The 16,476-nt window shown below is 37.1% G+C and overlaps 1 protein-coding gene across 4 annotated transcripts in view; it reads left to right on the top strand.

Annotated features, from left to right (window-relative positions):
• Positions 1 to 885: 885 nt before the first annotated feature.
• The window catches only part of FSTL5 (follistatin like 5), a 253,016-nt gene continuing 237,425 nt past the window's right edge, over positions 886 to 16,476 (top strand). Inside the window, exon 1 of one of the 4 annotated variants that reach the window (XM_071743084.1) lies at positions 886 to 1,211. The gene's annotated coding sequence lies outside the window, so the exon portion shown is untranslated. Of the gene's footprint in view, positions 1,212 to 10,295; positions 10,396 to 16,476 lie in introns of those variants that run through there. The other 3 variants (XM_071743087.1, XM_071743088.1, XM_071743085.1) reach the window with 3 other exon arrangements.

Here is a 16,476-nt window from a genome sequence, read left to right as displayed (position 1 = left end):
ATGTAAATATATTTCTTAATTTTTAGGCTGGTTTCTTCTGTTTTTTCTCTGGTTTGTTTTGTTTGTTTTGTCCAAAGGTACCTGTTTTCCTTCTTATAAGTAGAGGATCTAATTTATAGTCTCAGGTTATTTTTTTTTTCCCTTCTGTTTCATCCCTAAAGATGATTCACAGTAACATGTGAATGTTATAGCACGGGTTACCAGTGAGGAGCTCTGCCTCGATGCTCAGGCACTAAAACTTGATATGGATGGTAGGGATTACCAACACAAGCTTTGCAAAGCGTCCAGCATACTTGAGCTTTCAGATAGCCGCTTGATTTATTAAAGCTGATAAATATTGCATAACATCCACGCTGTTTTAAAAATGGAAGCACAATAATCCTCTGTACTCCGGGTGGGAATTACTCTTTCATAGCAGTTGCTCTTCCTTCTGCTGCAATCTGCCCAAACTGCTCCGGGAGCAGCCGCTCGGAGAGGTCACTTCGGTTTCCCACGTTCTGCGCGGCCCTGGCACGATGGGGGTGGCCGAGGCACAAGGAGCGGGGCGGTACCGCTGCAGAGGGGACAGCGAAGAGAAGGGATCAGTGAACTCCATCAGGGAAGCAGAGGTCCACGGGTGGTGGTGGGGGAGGTCCTTCTGCGGGAAGGAGAGGTGAAATACGAGATGCTGGCCTCCCCTGCCCCATAAAAGAAGAAAAAACCCCAAACCCGAACAGCAAAACACCCCCTCCCTCCCCCGCCCCCCTCCCCACATATATGTATATATATGTATTTTTATTATTATTTTTTTATTTTTTAGGGGGGCAGTTGAGAGCAAGTTTCGGTGCCCCCACGATGATGCCGGCGGCTCTGGGGGCGGGGCGGGGTGGGCGGGCCGAGGCGCGGCGGGCCGGGCCGGGCCGCGAGGAGCGCAGCGGAGCGGGGGCGGTCAGAGGCGGCAGGGTGAACGGTACCGGTATCGGGGCCGGTGCTGTCCGCGGCGCTGCGGGTGCGCCGCGCCGCCTCCCCGCCGCGATCGGGGTCGGGGTTCGGCCAGAAGCGCCGTGCCGGGAATTGCTGCGAGTTTTCTCTGGAGTAGCTGGTTCCCTCCCCGGATCGTAGCGGGTCCGCTTTTGGCTTTGTTATTCCTTCCTCTGCCTGCCATCCTCGCAGGGAGACACGGGGCTTGGTTTTGTTTTTTTCCTTGCCGACTTTGGTGACTCTTGGATAAGGTAAGCAGCGTTCCTAATTTTTTATTTTTTTACCTGCTTATAACTGGTAGCGGGGTGACGAATGGGATGGAGGAGCTGGCAATTAAAGGCAAAGCAAAGTTGGGAGGTTAGGTCAATGTATGGGCAATGCTTAGGAAAGAGTTGTGCAGTCTTCAGTGAAAAGGGCTCTGTAAACAAAAGGTGAATCTAGAATGAGAAGTTAAAGGCTTGTTTTTCTTCAAAACTTGCTGCCAGTATAATATTTAAATGTTTGAAAATATTTTATCGTGGAAATCTTGAGTGCTAAAAAACAGACACCGAAAGACGTTACAGAAGCTTCTTTGTATAAACACAGAAAGGGGGAAAAAGAGCTCTAATCGATTCTGTCTGGGGAAGAAGGGAAATGTAAGGTCATTCTGGGAAGCAGAGAGCTAAGTAGGAATTAAAGAGGATTTAAAAGCATAGCCTCATAGTGCTCCATGTTCTTCTGGTGCCTGTATGCATGTGTAACAGGGGGAGGGTGAGACCTTGTTACCTGATGAACAATCTAATGCTGTAACACTGTCAACTTGTGAAACCGAAGCTTTCTCAAAGTGGTCATGTCCACCTCCATCCCCAAGGTCAATATGGTGTGCTTGTCTCTGTGAAAGTTGTGGGTTGTTTCCTTTGATATTGACTGATGAATGTCAGGCCTTCCTCCAGGCTACAAGGTGTAAATGTGGATCTGTGATTTAATAATAGAGTATTATGTTTCGTTATATTACTGCTGTTGTCGGTAATTGAATGGAACGGGGAAGTGTGGGCAGTTGAAATATCGTGCTATTTCAGCAGTGTTTTAACCTTTTGCAAGCTTGGTAGAGCACTTTGTTTCACGGAGGGGCTTTTTACTGCTTCAGCGAGTTGTCAGAGTTCTGCACACAGAGAGATAGATGAGTGCCAGGCAGGGATTTCTGCACAAGCAGAGCAGGGTGTCGTGCAGGGATTTCTACACGTACAGGGCAGAGCGCCATGCAGGGATTTCTGTACACAGAGAGCACCATGCAAGGATTTCTGTCTGAGATTAAGGCTGATAGCGAAAGGAATGGGCTGCTGCTGCTTGTAGCCAGTGCTACGGAGGTGGCTGAACAGAGCAAGCAGGGGAAAGAGGTCCCCACCCTGTATTTTTGAGCATTATGTAGCTCTTCATACTCGGGTGGCTGTGATGAATTTTCTTTGCAACTGGAGCTAAACCACATTGTTTCTTTGTATAGTTGTCCTGTGTAAGTGTTAGCTTCTGTAATAACGGTGAGCATGAGCTAACTTTTGTGAGTGAGATGAAGCTAATGAAAGGAGATTGTTCCATATTATTATAGCTTTTTTTTTTTTTTTTTTTTAAAATTTATATATTTTTATCCTACATTATTTATTTAATGTTAAGGTGGGTTGTTTTTACTAAGTATTTTTATCAGCTAGAATATAAAGATAGCCGTTGGGCAGCAGCACAGATCTACCAAGGAGTAAAGTTAAAAGCAAGCAGATTGAGAGGAAAAGTAGTTCAGGTTGCCAAGGCTTCCATTAAATTAGGTAGACTTAGGAATTACATATGCTTTACTATTCACCCCCACCCACCTCCCCCAATTACAAAGCAGGTTTTTCCTTCCTTTCAAATGTAGGGAAAGAAAGTTTATTTTGCAGCACTTGCACTGGTTGCAGATCTTCATTAATGGTCTGTTCACCAGCTAGGACAGCTCATCATCTGTCATTCATATGAATATTAATTTGCTTTGAACTGTTTTCATATAATGACACTTAACAGTGTGAATGTATAGGATGCTTGCTTTCTAAAGTAGGAATTACAAAAAAATATTTTTTAAATTTAATTTTGAAGTATGTGGTGTAGACAGCACATTAACTGTGGAGAATTTTTTTTTTTTTTTGTGAGTTTATCCAATACTTCTGAAATTTGTTTAAAAAAGTAAGGATATTTAATTCTAGGAAAAAGAAATACTGCAATCCTAGAAATTATGTCTCTGATAAATATAAAACTGTTTCTTTTTTCTCCGAAGGATAAATGTATGCGGTTCTAAACTGTTGTTTCCTATAACATTTTAGAAAATGTAGATTTTGTGTCACTCTTCTCTGACTTTTAGAGAATATAAAGTGATAATGAAAGCAAGGCTCTACCTGGTTTTGTGAGTTTCCAACCTAAATAAAAAGGCAGAGCTCCAATATAAATAGTTCTGCCTTTTAACAGTTCTGACTTTGGCTTAGAAATTTCAAAGATAGGAGAACATATGAAACTTAGGTATCTAATTATGACTACTTTTCTCCACACTGGCAAATATTATGGGGTAAGTTAGGACATTAAACATTGCAGGAGTGAATCACAGGCTCAAGGGGGAGTAATACATCAAATGCCACTCTGGAGTTCATTAGTTTTTCTAACAGCAGAAAAATAATTTTTATTTATTTAGTGTTTGGCCTATTACACTTCATAATTTTAAAGCAAAGTAAATAGATTAGCAAGTTTATTTGCGAATATGCTTAATAGTTTTATAGTTCAAGGGCATTTTTTTTTTTGCCCTGAGGCATAGGGAATAGCTGTCAACAAATGAAAAGGCTGGAAACTTGTTTGTTATACAAGTTATACATATTTAATACAGCACACTTTTCCTTGCTTCTTGATAGATAGAAAAGACAACACATTTTCATAGTATTAGAAGAACAGTAAGTTGAAACTTTGAAGTAAATAGAAACTGAGAAGGTTGTGGGTTGGGTAAGAGTTGTGGCTGACCAGCATCTTTGATACTAGTGCTATATCAAATTCCTGCTAACATCCCCAATAACAAAGATTACTGAAGCCCAGAGAATGTAGTAAAAAGAAATCCAACCCATAGGATAACTCTTTTGTGCTATTTTACAAACTCTTTATTTAAGTTTTTGATTAATTGAGTAACCTCTGTAGAAAGTCCTATCTCCTAGTAGGCAGATTGAGTTCCTTTCCAGCACTTATATTTATTAAGAGGTGTGTCTTCTTTTGGGAGATAGAACAGTTATATTGTTATACTGTCTGAGTATATTGGTCAAGAGATGTAAGGTAATAAGTTTAAATCATGCAAGCACTTGTGTTCTGACCCAGCATGATTCCTTACCAATGAGTATGGGAACGACTTAAGAATATGTATTTGTTACCTATATTTAGCTTTATTTGGCAGCATTGTTTATGCAAGTATTTACCCTTGCTACCCTAAAAATGATCATAGTAAGTCTGTTCAATTAATCACTGGTTTTACTATACACTAAGTGAAATTAGTGGTGAATTACTTGGCTGCATTACTAAGTTGTGCAAATCTTGAGAAAATAAGTTCTAAAGAGTTAAATGAGGGGAGAGCTGGCAATGCTTCCACTGATTACTTGAAGTAGGTTGAAGTTCAAAGTTTATTTGCATTTGAATTAATGAGATTAGTGTCCAGCAATGCCTTTCAGAGCAGGCTTCAGAAAGACTTTTTTGTATAATAAAATGCTTGAAATATTAGTTGGAAAATGAGGGTATTATAAATATTTCTTTCTTTTCCTGACAAACTTTTTTTCTGATTTTCTTCTAACAAGGCTTATTGTAATTCTGAAATATTTTTATCACTGAATGGGTGTTCTTGTGTTAAAAGCCATTATCATTTTAAAATCAGCATATTAAAAACTTTCTGAAATAATTTTTACTTTCTTCACAAAGAAGTTCTCAGTATCTATAAAAAGAAATAAAGTAACCTGAAAACATCTCAGAACATTAACTAGATAAAATGTTACTCCTTTATTAAAATGTTTTTTAATGAAAGGAGAGGAACATCTAGACTACTTTGCACATTCCTGCTTCCATTAGGAAACAAAATATTTCAGATGCTTTCTGCATTGTAATTCTGAACTGTACATATTTTCATTGTTATAACAGAGCTTTTTCCTCTAAATTAATAGATAAATCATTAAACTTTAAATACACTTATACAAATCAGTGAGTGACAAAGCAAAAGCATGTAAAAAATTCTTTTTTCATGATAGGTAGTGAAGTTTCATATAGCTTGCAGATAATGAGATGCTTTGAAGTTGAACGTTTCAAGTTGAATATTTAGTTTTATAAACTTTAGATATTACTTAACTTTTTTTTTGGGTTTTTTTTTTGTTGTTTAACTTTGTCAACTCTCAGTACTAGGAAGGAAAGAAAAATTTACTTTCATATTACAGTGGAACATCAGTGGAAATCTTAACTCATGTGCAAAAACAGTCAAAAAAAATAAAGACAACTTTTTTCTGTTAGAGAGTCAATATAGTATCACTAATGTTACAAATATACACATGTATTCATAAAAATATATATAAAAGACATAAATAATCCTTTTGCATGAGGACTGTATTTGGTGACAGTCATAGAGTGCTTTTGGCTGGAAGGAAATTTAGAGATTATGTAGTTTCAGCCCCCCTTGCCATGGGCAGGGACACCTCCCACTGGATAAGGTTGCTCAAACCCCCATCCAACCTGGCCTTGAACCTTTTCAGGGAGGGCACAGCCACAACTTCCCTGGGCAACCTGTTCCAGTGTCTCACCACCCTCACACTAAATAATTTCTTCCTAATATCTAACTTAAATCTACCCTTTTCCAGCTAAAACCATTACTCCTTGTCCTGACACTACATGCCCATGTGAAAAGGTCCTCCCCAGCTTTCCTGTAGTCCCCCTTTGGGTACTGGAAGGCTGCTGTAAGGTCTCCTCAGAGCCTTCTCTTGTCCAGGCTGAACAACCCCAACTCTCTCAGCCTGGCTTCAAAGGAGAGGTGCTTCAGCCCTCTGATCATGACACTGATTTTGAGACCAGGATATCATATGGGACAGTGTCAAGTATTTTGCACAAGTCCAGGTAGATGACATCAGTTGATCTTCCCTTGCCTATCAATGCTGTGACTCCATCATAAAAGGCCACCAAATTTGTCAGGCATGCTTTGCCCTTGGTGAAGCCAACCATCTCTACCTTTTCCATGTGACTTACTGGAGCCTTCAGGAGGATCTGCTCCGTGATCATGCCTTTTCAGCCATAAAAATAAAGAGAAGTAATGAAAGTATTGGATACATGAAAATGCAGAATGTTTCTTTATGAAGAAAAGGTAAATAAACTGCAGAAAAGTGGCCAAAATAACTGAAAAAGTTAGTACTTATATCCAGTCTGAACCTTCACATTTCATTTTATGCCCTTTTTTCTCTATGCTGAACTCAGTCTAGTTTACCTCTGGTAAAGGAAGATTTTCTTTCTGTTGTCCAGGTAATTACTCAGGTAAGGTGCAAGGTGAAGGGTCAGAAAATGGTCACAAAGACAATATTGTTTATAAAACTTTGTTCCTTTAGCCTTACAGTACTCCTAGGAGTGCAAAACCTGATATTAAAATGAAACATTTTAACAGTGAGACGTTTTTCACTGTTTCAAGATGGAAATATGCATCTAGTTCATCATCTTTTAGCAGCAGAAGGCTACAGAGAAGAAAGAAAGGTGCCTTCTGGCAGTATCTTTGGTTTTTCCTTGTAAAATGGAATTAAGTTGCATGGGATGTCCCTCTCCTTGAGGTAGCCAAGGTTAGACATAAACTCATCTTCAGTGAGAAATCGGTGTTTTTAATCGAGTGCTGCTTTTCAAATTGAAATACAGTTCATCATATTGCTGGTCTTCCATATTGCCAAGTCCTTTGCAAGAGATAACTCTTATTTAGAATAAACCACAAGGCATACAGCACCAGGTTATGATAGTTTGAAGACTGGTCATATTTTGCATTTAATTTTTATGTCTTTTAACGTGAATTAATCTCAACTAGTATATTGGAGAGTTAAAATAGTAACTTTACCTTTTTTTTTTCCTCTGACATAGATGTTATCCTTCTGTCTTCCATTTTAATACCTTTATATTCTTATATAATTCTGAAACTCATCACTAATTAGTATTATGGTAGTATTTGCACATGAAAATTGTAATTCTATTTGAATTTTTTTACCAGCTACAGGCTGGTTTTGATAAACAGTAATAGTCTCTAAAATGTTCTACACAGTTGCATGGGTTGATTTAGTTCTCTCCTTGGGACACCAAAAGAAAAAAACATAAGTAACTGAGATTTAACTTTTGTATATGCTAATTATTATTTGAACTGGAAGCATTTTTTCAAGTGAATTTTAACTATGTTTCTTAGCTATAATTACATTTTATTCTACTGTCTAATAATAGTCTGATTATTTTCTTTTATGCTTAGAGAATTATTGTCACAAAAATACTTGAACGGTCTACATTTGTATGCTCTTGTAGTCAGAGGGGTGGGAGAAGGTTAGCTGCACCTTGAAGTTTCATTTAAAGCATTAGTAGAGTGCTTCAGGCATTAGATCTTAAAATTGGTGTTCCCCTACGGACCAAAAATCTAATATTTTAATATGTTTTTCCTTTATATGTTTTCAGTGTGATAGTCACATTCATCTACTGCTCAAGGCTCTCAGTAATTTCTCCCATGCATAAGTAAACTTTAAAAAGGATTTCCATGCTTGTCTTTGTCAAAATATACATGGTATATATGTAAAAATTTAATGAGGTTATGCTGAAATTTTGATATGTTTCTAAAGCCTTAGAGATCAATATAAAAAACAACACCCCTCCACCCCTCATGTTACCCCAATATCTGAGATGGAACTGCTCTTATATTAATAAAGAACTGTAAATGAAAGTTTGTGATCTATTTGTGAACTGTAATGAGTTAGTGTTTTTACTAATTTGTGCTACATCTGCCTCTTCCATAACTGTGTGAAGTAATTTGTGTAATAATTTTGGTTTTATCATTCTCTGCTTTCCTTGTGGAGGCAAAAGGTCCAAAATTGACAGTTAGTCTTGTACTTTTTATAAATTGAGTATTTGTTCCTGGAATTATCATGTGTTTTCATGCTGAAAGAGAACTTAAAGATGTGATTGTGAAGCTCTTAGAAGTTAATATATAAGCAGAAAGTCTTGCATCTTTGTTCTTTTTTGAATAAACTGAACAGTAGTTTGTATGTAGAAATTCTGAAACATAAAAGAATTTAGAAATATACTTATTTAAGTATTAAACTGGGGTTCTTACAAAAAGAGTTAGTGTTTATATTAATATTAAACAATTTAAACAATTAATATTAAACAATTTATACTTTTAAAAGTAAGCTTCTGCTTTATGCTTACTGTGTTCAGTTCTGGGCCCCTCACTACCAGAAAGACATTGAGTTGCTGGAGAGAGTTCAGCAAAGGGCAACCAAGGTGGTGAAGGGTCTGGAGAGCAAGTCCTTTGAAAAGAGGTTGAGAGAATTGGGAATGTTTAGTTTGGAGGAGACTGAGAGGAGACCTTATTGCTCTTTACAGCTACCTGAAAGGAGGTTGTAGAGAGGTGGGTGCTGGCTTCTTCTCTCAGGTGTAAATAATGGTAAGACTAGAGGAAATGGGCTGAAGTTGCACCAGGGGAAGTCTAGACTAGATATTAGGAAGAACTTCTTTACTGAGAGAGTAGTCTGGGGCTGGAACGGGCTTCCCAGGGTAGTGGTGGAGTCACCATCCCTGGAGGTATTAAAAAAATGAGTAGATCAGGGACTTAGATATATATGTGTGTATATATATATATATATATATATAAAAAAAAAACTTTTTTTTTGTTCTGTGTTGATGGTTGGACTTGGTGATCTTAGAGGTCTTTTCCAACCATGATCATTTTGTGATTCAGAGGAAAGACTCACTCTAAACTTCACATACATCTGCGATTTTTTTAGGCTTTTGATTATATTTTTGATTTTCAACATAATTTTTAGTTTTTCTGGCATGCAGCAAAAGGATGCTGTGGCACACTGATTTATATCCATGAACATCCCAGTAAGACTCAACTTGCTGTTTTTAAGAAAGGAAAAGTTTTGATGGTCCTGAGGGCTCTTTAGCATTGGTTAGAGGTTTCTCACTGGCACTGGATTTTTGAGGTTAACTTTGCTAAATTCCACCAATCTACAAGTCATGGCTCATTAGGGAGACTATTACTTGTTAACTTGTTAATTATTGCTTCATTATTTATAACAATTTCTAACACAGTAATCTTGCAGCCTTTCATGGAATAGAAAATGTAGACTGTAAAACTTTACTAGTTAAAATACCTCCTTTGAGTAACTGAAACATAAAGAAATAGAAAAGTGCTACAGGAGAAAATCACCTTTCAGTCAACAAATGCAAAAGGTGAAGAAGTATGCAATGTTTAGTGAAGGTTAGTTTACAAAAATGAGTGATAGAAGTGAAGTTTCAGAATTGAAGTTTCCCAATTCAAAATTATGTTTGGACAAATATTCATCTTAGGCTTGTTAAAAGCTATAAGTGGTGGAAAAACAATCCAGAGAAAGGATCTTTCCTATTAAATTATTTTTAAAAATGAATTATACCTTACAGAAAGAAAGGGGGGAAAAAAAAACCCTTATGATATTATCACAATTTTAAAATTTGGTGGGTTTGAGTTTTCAAACATAAACAAGTACCTTTTCAGAAGTGTTACCCACAGATTTCTAATTTTATACATTTCTGAGTTTAGTCTCTCAAGTTACCAGCAAATGGAGAACAGAAAATAAAAGGCTGCACTTTCCAGGAGCTGGACAGAAAGAATCCTGCTATTCCTTTGGACTTGTACTAACATACGTGTCTACCCAGAAGATGGCACATAACTGCTCACAAATGAAGGGTCAGAACTTGGCAGAACTGGGATTAAAGAACAGACTGGAAAATGAAGACAAAAATCAAGTAATTGTACATACAACTTTAGAAAAAAAGATTTCGAAAGTACTTTTAACTATGCTTAGTGTGAAATATTTAGGCAGGGGGTAGAAACCTCTGACATATTTCACTAGAAAAAATGTGTTTGGTTTGGGTTTTTTTTTTCCCAAAGATCATAGTGTCTGCTAAGAATGAAAGCAGGGATGAAATAATCCTAAACCAGAAGAACATAATTCATGACCCATCAAAAGACAGTTAAATACTGATATAGCTACTTCCTTTAAAGACAGAAAGGAGCAAAGTCCACAATAAACTTCTGATATTGTGGATACTTTTCTGTCTTCCAGATTCTAGTGGAAAAAATTTGTAGGAATACACTTGGAAAAAGAAAAGGAGGAAAAAAAAAAAAAGGCAGCTTTTCTGTGTCCTCAGACTGACTGAAAGCTGGTATGGTTACATTTACATTAATATTATCATAGCAAGTTTACATCAGTGAATACATAAAGATAAATCAGACACCACATGTGCAGCTCCATAGGTAATTACTAAAACAACACGAGGCTATGGTATTGTTTTGAAATCTGCTTCCTTCTCTTCATCCTGGCCTACGTGTAATTTCTGACCATCTGCAGGAAATACTATGGAATCAGAGTCCTTGGGCAACTCTAACAACAGAATATTAATGCTAAAAGCCTCTATTTCTAAAGAAGGATCCTAAATTACGAGGTGCTCACCAGGGGCTGTTACAACCCACAATTTAATGAGTTTTTTTCCTCTTCTGTTATGTAATGAAATTAAACAACACAATCCCCCAAACCTAAAATGATGCTTTAGAATGGATGATTATAATGTCAAGTTGAGATAATCTCATGACACAAAAATAGAACTTTGAAGATGTTGTTTGCAGGATGAAAATCTATTACTTCTGTCTAGATAATTCTGAAAGTCCCAACAGCAGAAACATCTTCCATATTGTTGTGAGATTCAGGATCAAGATTATAGTCATCACAATAGAAGACAGATACCTATGTATTTAGCTTTCTTAAACAGCTTTTCAATTATATTTTAAGGATAGCGATTTAAAGTTTTATCATGCTGGCTTTGACATAACAGGGCAAGTAAAGCCATGAATTGGAGAATAAACTGTGTTTTCACACATTGCAGCTAAATAGATAAATCCTCACTGGACTCTGATATCCATCAGGAAAATGAAAGTAAAAAATATTAAACTATATTAATCCATCATTTTGCAGACAGTCCACAAATCCATGGATTTGGGGGAATGATTTAAAAGCATTCTGTGTCTAGCAAAATGAAGGTGCTTTTCCTGTGTTGTGTGAAGATATTGAGAAAGTAGGTGTCATGCATAAAACCACACAAATATTATCATTAATGACCTGTTTTACTTAAAAGTCTGGTTTAGACACTCTTTAGCTTGTCCAGACCTAAAAATTATAAAAAAACAGTAAAAATTCATTAAAATGCTAAGAAATATCAGTGTATCCTGAAATTAAGATTTGACAATACTAGCAAAGATTTAATTTTAAAAAATGCTTTCTGTGATTATAAGTTTTATAAAGAGAAATTATATCTGTGTTGGGACCACTGCTATACCTCCCATGCTGTTGTACTCCTTGGTCAGTCTTCCCTTCTATTGACCAATGGTGTTCATAAGAGAAAGTGGTGAGGCAGAACTTTTCTTCCACTGCCCTGGTGGAGGAATATCTTGGACTAAAATGAGCTTAAGCTCTCATGGAACAAAACAGCTTTCTTCAGAATTATGTAAAACTGTTAAATTGTTTTGAACTACTGTGTTACTTCTGAGCTGGTGTGTTACTGTGGCTGTAAAAATAATTGTCTAAGACAAGAGAACAGCACAGTCCTATGGCTTCCATCACTGAGCTGCATGTAACTTCTCTGACCCCCTCCCCTCCCTTCTTTCTCCCCTAAACATGGTTTTAAATTTTGGGTCAGAGCTTCCTGCAGGGAAATTACCCGATATAATATGAATTTAGGTGGGTGATGATAGCCTTATAGGAATGCTATTCTAGAAAGAGATTGTTGGAAAGCAAGTAGTATTATAGCTTCATTTATCCTCCCAAGTACAGTTCTGATATCCCATGATGGTAAAAAAATAAAACCAAATAAAGCAGTTGTAAAGTACTGGTTTGCCTAGCTTTCTACAAAATGGTTCTTCAGGAGTAGTTTTAAAATATCCCCTTTCCAGAACTGAATCTTTCTTTGACTTTTAGAGTAGTCAGAATTCATGCAAAATGTAGATGTGAATCCAAGCTAACTTCCATGGGTGGTGGTGGAAGCCATTAAGTAACTGTGGAAACAAGGGATAATTTTGTATTCCTTTAATGGCACTATTCTCTTCTCCCCCCTCCCATCCCCCAGCATATATGTATTGTATGATACTATTTTATGCACTCAGAACTTTGGGAAACTTGGATGCTGTAGTACCATTATGGACCATGAACAGGGAGTAGTACCTAGCAGCACCTCTCAAATTAAAGCTTAGGTTATCAGTTGAGGGTAGCTTTATGCATGGAGACTGCCCAAAGCAGCCATCTATTGGCAGAGAGCAGAAATGGCTCTGCTTTATTTTGTTTGTAAGAATTCATCCTAGAAATTGCAGTCACTGGTGGCAGTATCTGCATTGAGTGTTGCCAATCCTTTATTGCAAATTAGGCAATCTCAGCATTATGCACTGCTGCAAAGGATATCCCCTCTCCTTCTTATCCCATTTCCCTTCATCTCATGCCACATGCCACCAAGAGGAAGAGTGAATGTGATTCTTCAGTCTGGTACCCTGCATTCACCATCTTTATTCTTTAGCACTCCTCCTTCCCTCTGGAAATTTCTGTTGCCACAGGACTTAGTCCCAGGCCCTGTGTTTTGGAGAAGGCAAAGAGAGGAATCTTGATCTAGGTTTGCAATCAGCTGTTAATCAAGATGAACTGTGTGCTGCCTTGCTCTGAAAGATAGAAATTGTCCTTTCTCTTCACTGTACATACAGATTGTCTCATTTATGCAATTGTATGTTTAAGATGTTAAAGACAGGAAAGAAAGGTGGATTTTTCCCTCCATCTGTAGTCAGGGTAATCCTGCTTTTCTACCATGGGCCAATATTTTGAGAATATAAGAATGATTATATAAAACTTCATAATATGAAAATAACTAAAGACAAAAAGAAGAGCCTTTCTTTGATCTGAATAGCCTCCACTGAGGCTCTTTTCTCTGCTGAGTAGTCATGTAAGAGCTGCAAAGTATGAATGTAGTAGGTCTTGGATTGCATCATGTGGTGCTGTAAAAGATGAAAACCTTTTTCTCTGCACAGAATCATAGAATGGTTTGGGTTGGAAAGGATCTTAAAGACCATCTAGTTCCAACCCCTCTGCCACAGACAGCGTCACTTTCCACTATACCTGGTTGCTCGAAGCCCCATCCAACCTGGCCTTGAACACTTCTAGGGATGTGGCACCTGCAACTTCTCCAGGCAACCTGTTGCAGTGTCTTACCACCCTTACAGTAACTAATTTCTTCCTTAGGTATAAGCTAAACCTGTCCTTTGCTAAATCTATCCAGTATAAAGTCATATATAGTCTTCCACAAAATAACTTTCAAAAACCTCTTTCTCTGTTTTGATTAATCAGTGGCAGTTTGCAGAAAATATAACATGGAAAACAAGAAAAATTTGAAATTACTGCATTGCCAGACCTTCAAAATACAGATAGAGGCCAGAAGAACTTTCAATTCTAATTTTGTAGGCATGCTTACCTAAGTCAGCACTGAGGATGCATTCATGCTGATAGTAACTGATTCATCAATAAAGGGCCTGTGTGTAGCTGCAGTCCTTGGACACTCACCACCAGTTATCTGATTGATTGGCATTTGTGGCTGAACAGTAGGGACACCACGTTCAGCAGTCTCCTGGCTCCTGGTCAGAGTGTTGTGCTTCATAGAGGTGTCCTAGACAATTACAGAGTCCATGCAGTTGACTCAAAAACTGGGAACAGTGTCAGGGTAGGATGAAAAAGGGAGCACAAACCCGCATCTCGGGGAGGTGGGGTGATTACTCTTGATGGTGGAGTTTCAGAGCAATGCTTTTATATAAAAAGAGAGATGAGATGCTCTTGCTATACACACGGTTCATACCAGATGTGATATGGAGTGTCGGTGGTTGTACCTAAGCCATGGTGAAAGCATGTATGGTCAAAACATAGGTCCAGTGAATTTTACATTACCTATTTCCTGTATTTCTATTGTATAAATTAACCAAGTTGTTTACCTTGTTTTTTGCCTTTCCAAAACAATCTTTTCTTCAAATTAATATAACAATTTCTTGTTAATATATTCTAAAGTGGTGGTGAAGAAGAGACAAAATTAATGCAGTTCACATGTCGACAATTTCATCACCATACACTGGCTGCTCCTTTGTTTTCTTTTATTCCCCTTCCATTATTCTTAGAAATGACAAACTAATGAATTATTGAAAATCTTTCTTCATAATACATTTTAGTCACAAGCTCATCAAGACATAGAAGGTTTTTCTTTTTCACTTAATGTCAGTTTTTGAGTATCCACTTGGAAGGCTCTGTCTAGTAGATATGTGAGAGGACCATAAAACAATATTAAATAAAATTCTTTAAAACAATGTAATGCAATTAAACCATAGCAGGAAATTAAGGTTCTGACCCTAGTGGATGGGATAGAGAGCATGCAATAAGAGAAATACTTTATTCTATTAGAAATAACAATGCAAGATTTAAAAAAATAATGGTGCACTAACTTTTACTATAAATAGTCAAGATGTCACAATAAATTAAAAAATTATTGGCTATATTCATTGTTCAGTATATTCATCAGGGTTTTTTCATCAGGTGTAAGGTAGGTTTTTATGTTCTATAAAATCTCAGTCTGTATGTTTGCTTCATGCTCAGTCAATTTCATTTTACATAGGATAGAAGATCCTTCTTTTATCCACTCATATTTTAATGTCCAAATGAAGCAAGTCTAGCACACATCTGACTCAACTGATGAATCTAAGAAAGCTTTTGAACACAGTATACGTTGCACTAGTAACCCAAGTCAGCTTTATGACTGATAGAATGAGTGCAATATTTCTATATTTCTTTCTGATTATGCTGAATTCATGCTCATGAAGAAAGTAGACCTTTGTGGCATGAAAGAAGAAAGAGAGACAAGTTAAAAAGCAAAGGAGAAAAGAAGAGGAAAAAATTTCCACAGTAGCTAAAAAGAAAGAAAAATGCCTACAGCTATTTTAGCCATTCAAATAACAGAACACTTTGATATGTTTGTGTATTTTTTTGCACCTGTATGATTAGACAATAATTATTTTTAAAATACAGTGCCAAGCAACAATACATTTCCTTCATTTTAGTTAACGGAGCTACCGTCACATAAGCTCAATTAGGATAAAATTCTTGACCCAACATAAAGGTGAATTTTAGAGTTGTTTTCATGTTTTCAGTTAAGTTAGGTTTTCATCTGTACTTGACTTAATTATATTTATGCACGCATGGGGGGAGAACACTGGAGGGCAAATGTATTTTTGGTTTAATCTTGATAAGGACAGACTGTCCTCAGCTACAGAAGGTCCTTGTTTAATTAAATAGCTGCAACATTCATCAGTCCAATTGGTTACTGATCGAACTGTCGTTTCATCCAGTGATCCCAAAATCTGCATGCATCTCTATTCTCCGGATTTCAGTCGTTTGACATTTCCTATCAGTGTTTGTACTGTTCCATATAATCCTCTCCAACATACCAAGGTGGACCCATGTCCTTCTGCTAACTGTTCATCTGTGATTAAGGAGGGAGGCCATGGTTCCTTACAGATCATAGATTTTTCCATATTACATTTCTTTCAGATATGTTCTCCAGCTATCTTCCCGTGCTGTGAAGGCTGCTGTAACACTACTTCCACTGCTGCAAGCTACCTACCTTCTCTCTTTATGTGTTTGAAATTTAAGAAACCTGGTTCCCTCCTTTAGTCCTTTTATGACTTCTATTGCTTTATACTTGTATTACTTCAAACCCTCTTAGAGGTAAAAAACCTCAAACCTCCCTGTTACAATCTTTGCCAATTTTATGGTGGTCTTGAGCTACAATCTCCAAGTGGGTTGACTTTTCTATGTTGAAAAAACCCTTTCACTGCCTGTTGGCTGGCACATTTCAAGAGAGCAAGTTTCACAGAAGTAATGGGATAAAGTCATAATATTAAACCAGAATACTTACTCAGCAGAAAAAGATTCCCTAAATTGTCAAGGTAGTTTGAATTGATGATAGGTATATCCTGGTTTAGTGTTAATTCAAGAAGTTCATTAAAACCAAGGCTTCAATATTTTATTTGGTAACTAATGTCCTACCAAGCCCTAAAATCCTGTTGAATAATAAAAGAGGTGAATAAGAGCAGTAGATTAGCTTATCACAGCAAATGTAGAAGAATTTCAGTCTTTAATTTAGCAGTTTGCCTGTTTTAAAAAAAGTTTTACCTTGAGT

This window comes from Heliangelus exortis, chromosome 4 (genome assembly GCF_036169615.1).
Source record: "Heliangelus exortis chromosome 4, bHelExo1.hap1, whole genome shotgun sequence".
Classification (NCBI taxonomy): domain Eukaryota; kingdom Metazoa; phylum Chordata; class Aves; order Apodiformes; family Trochilidae; genus Heliangelus; species Heliangelus exortis.
This window is presented reverse-complemented; position numbering and strand designations above follow the sequence as displayed.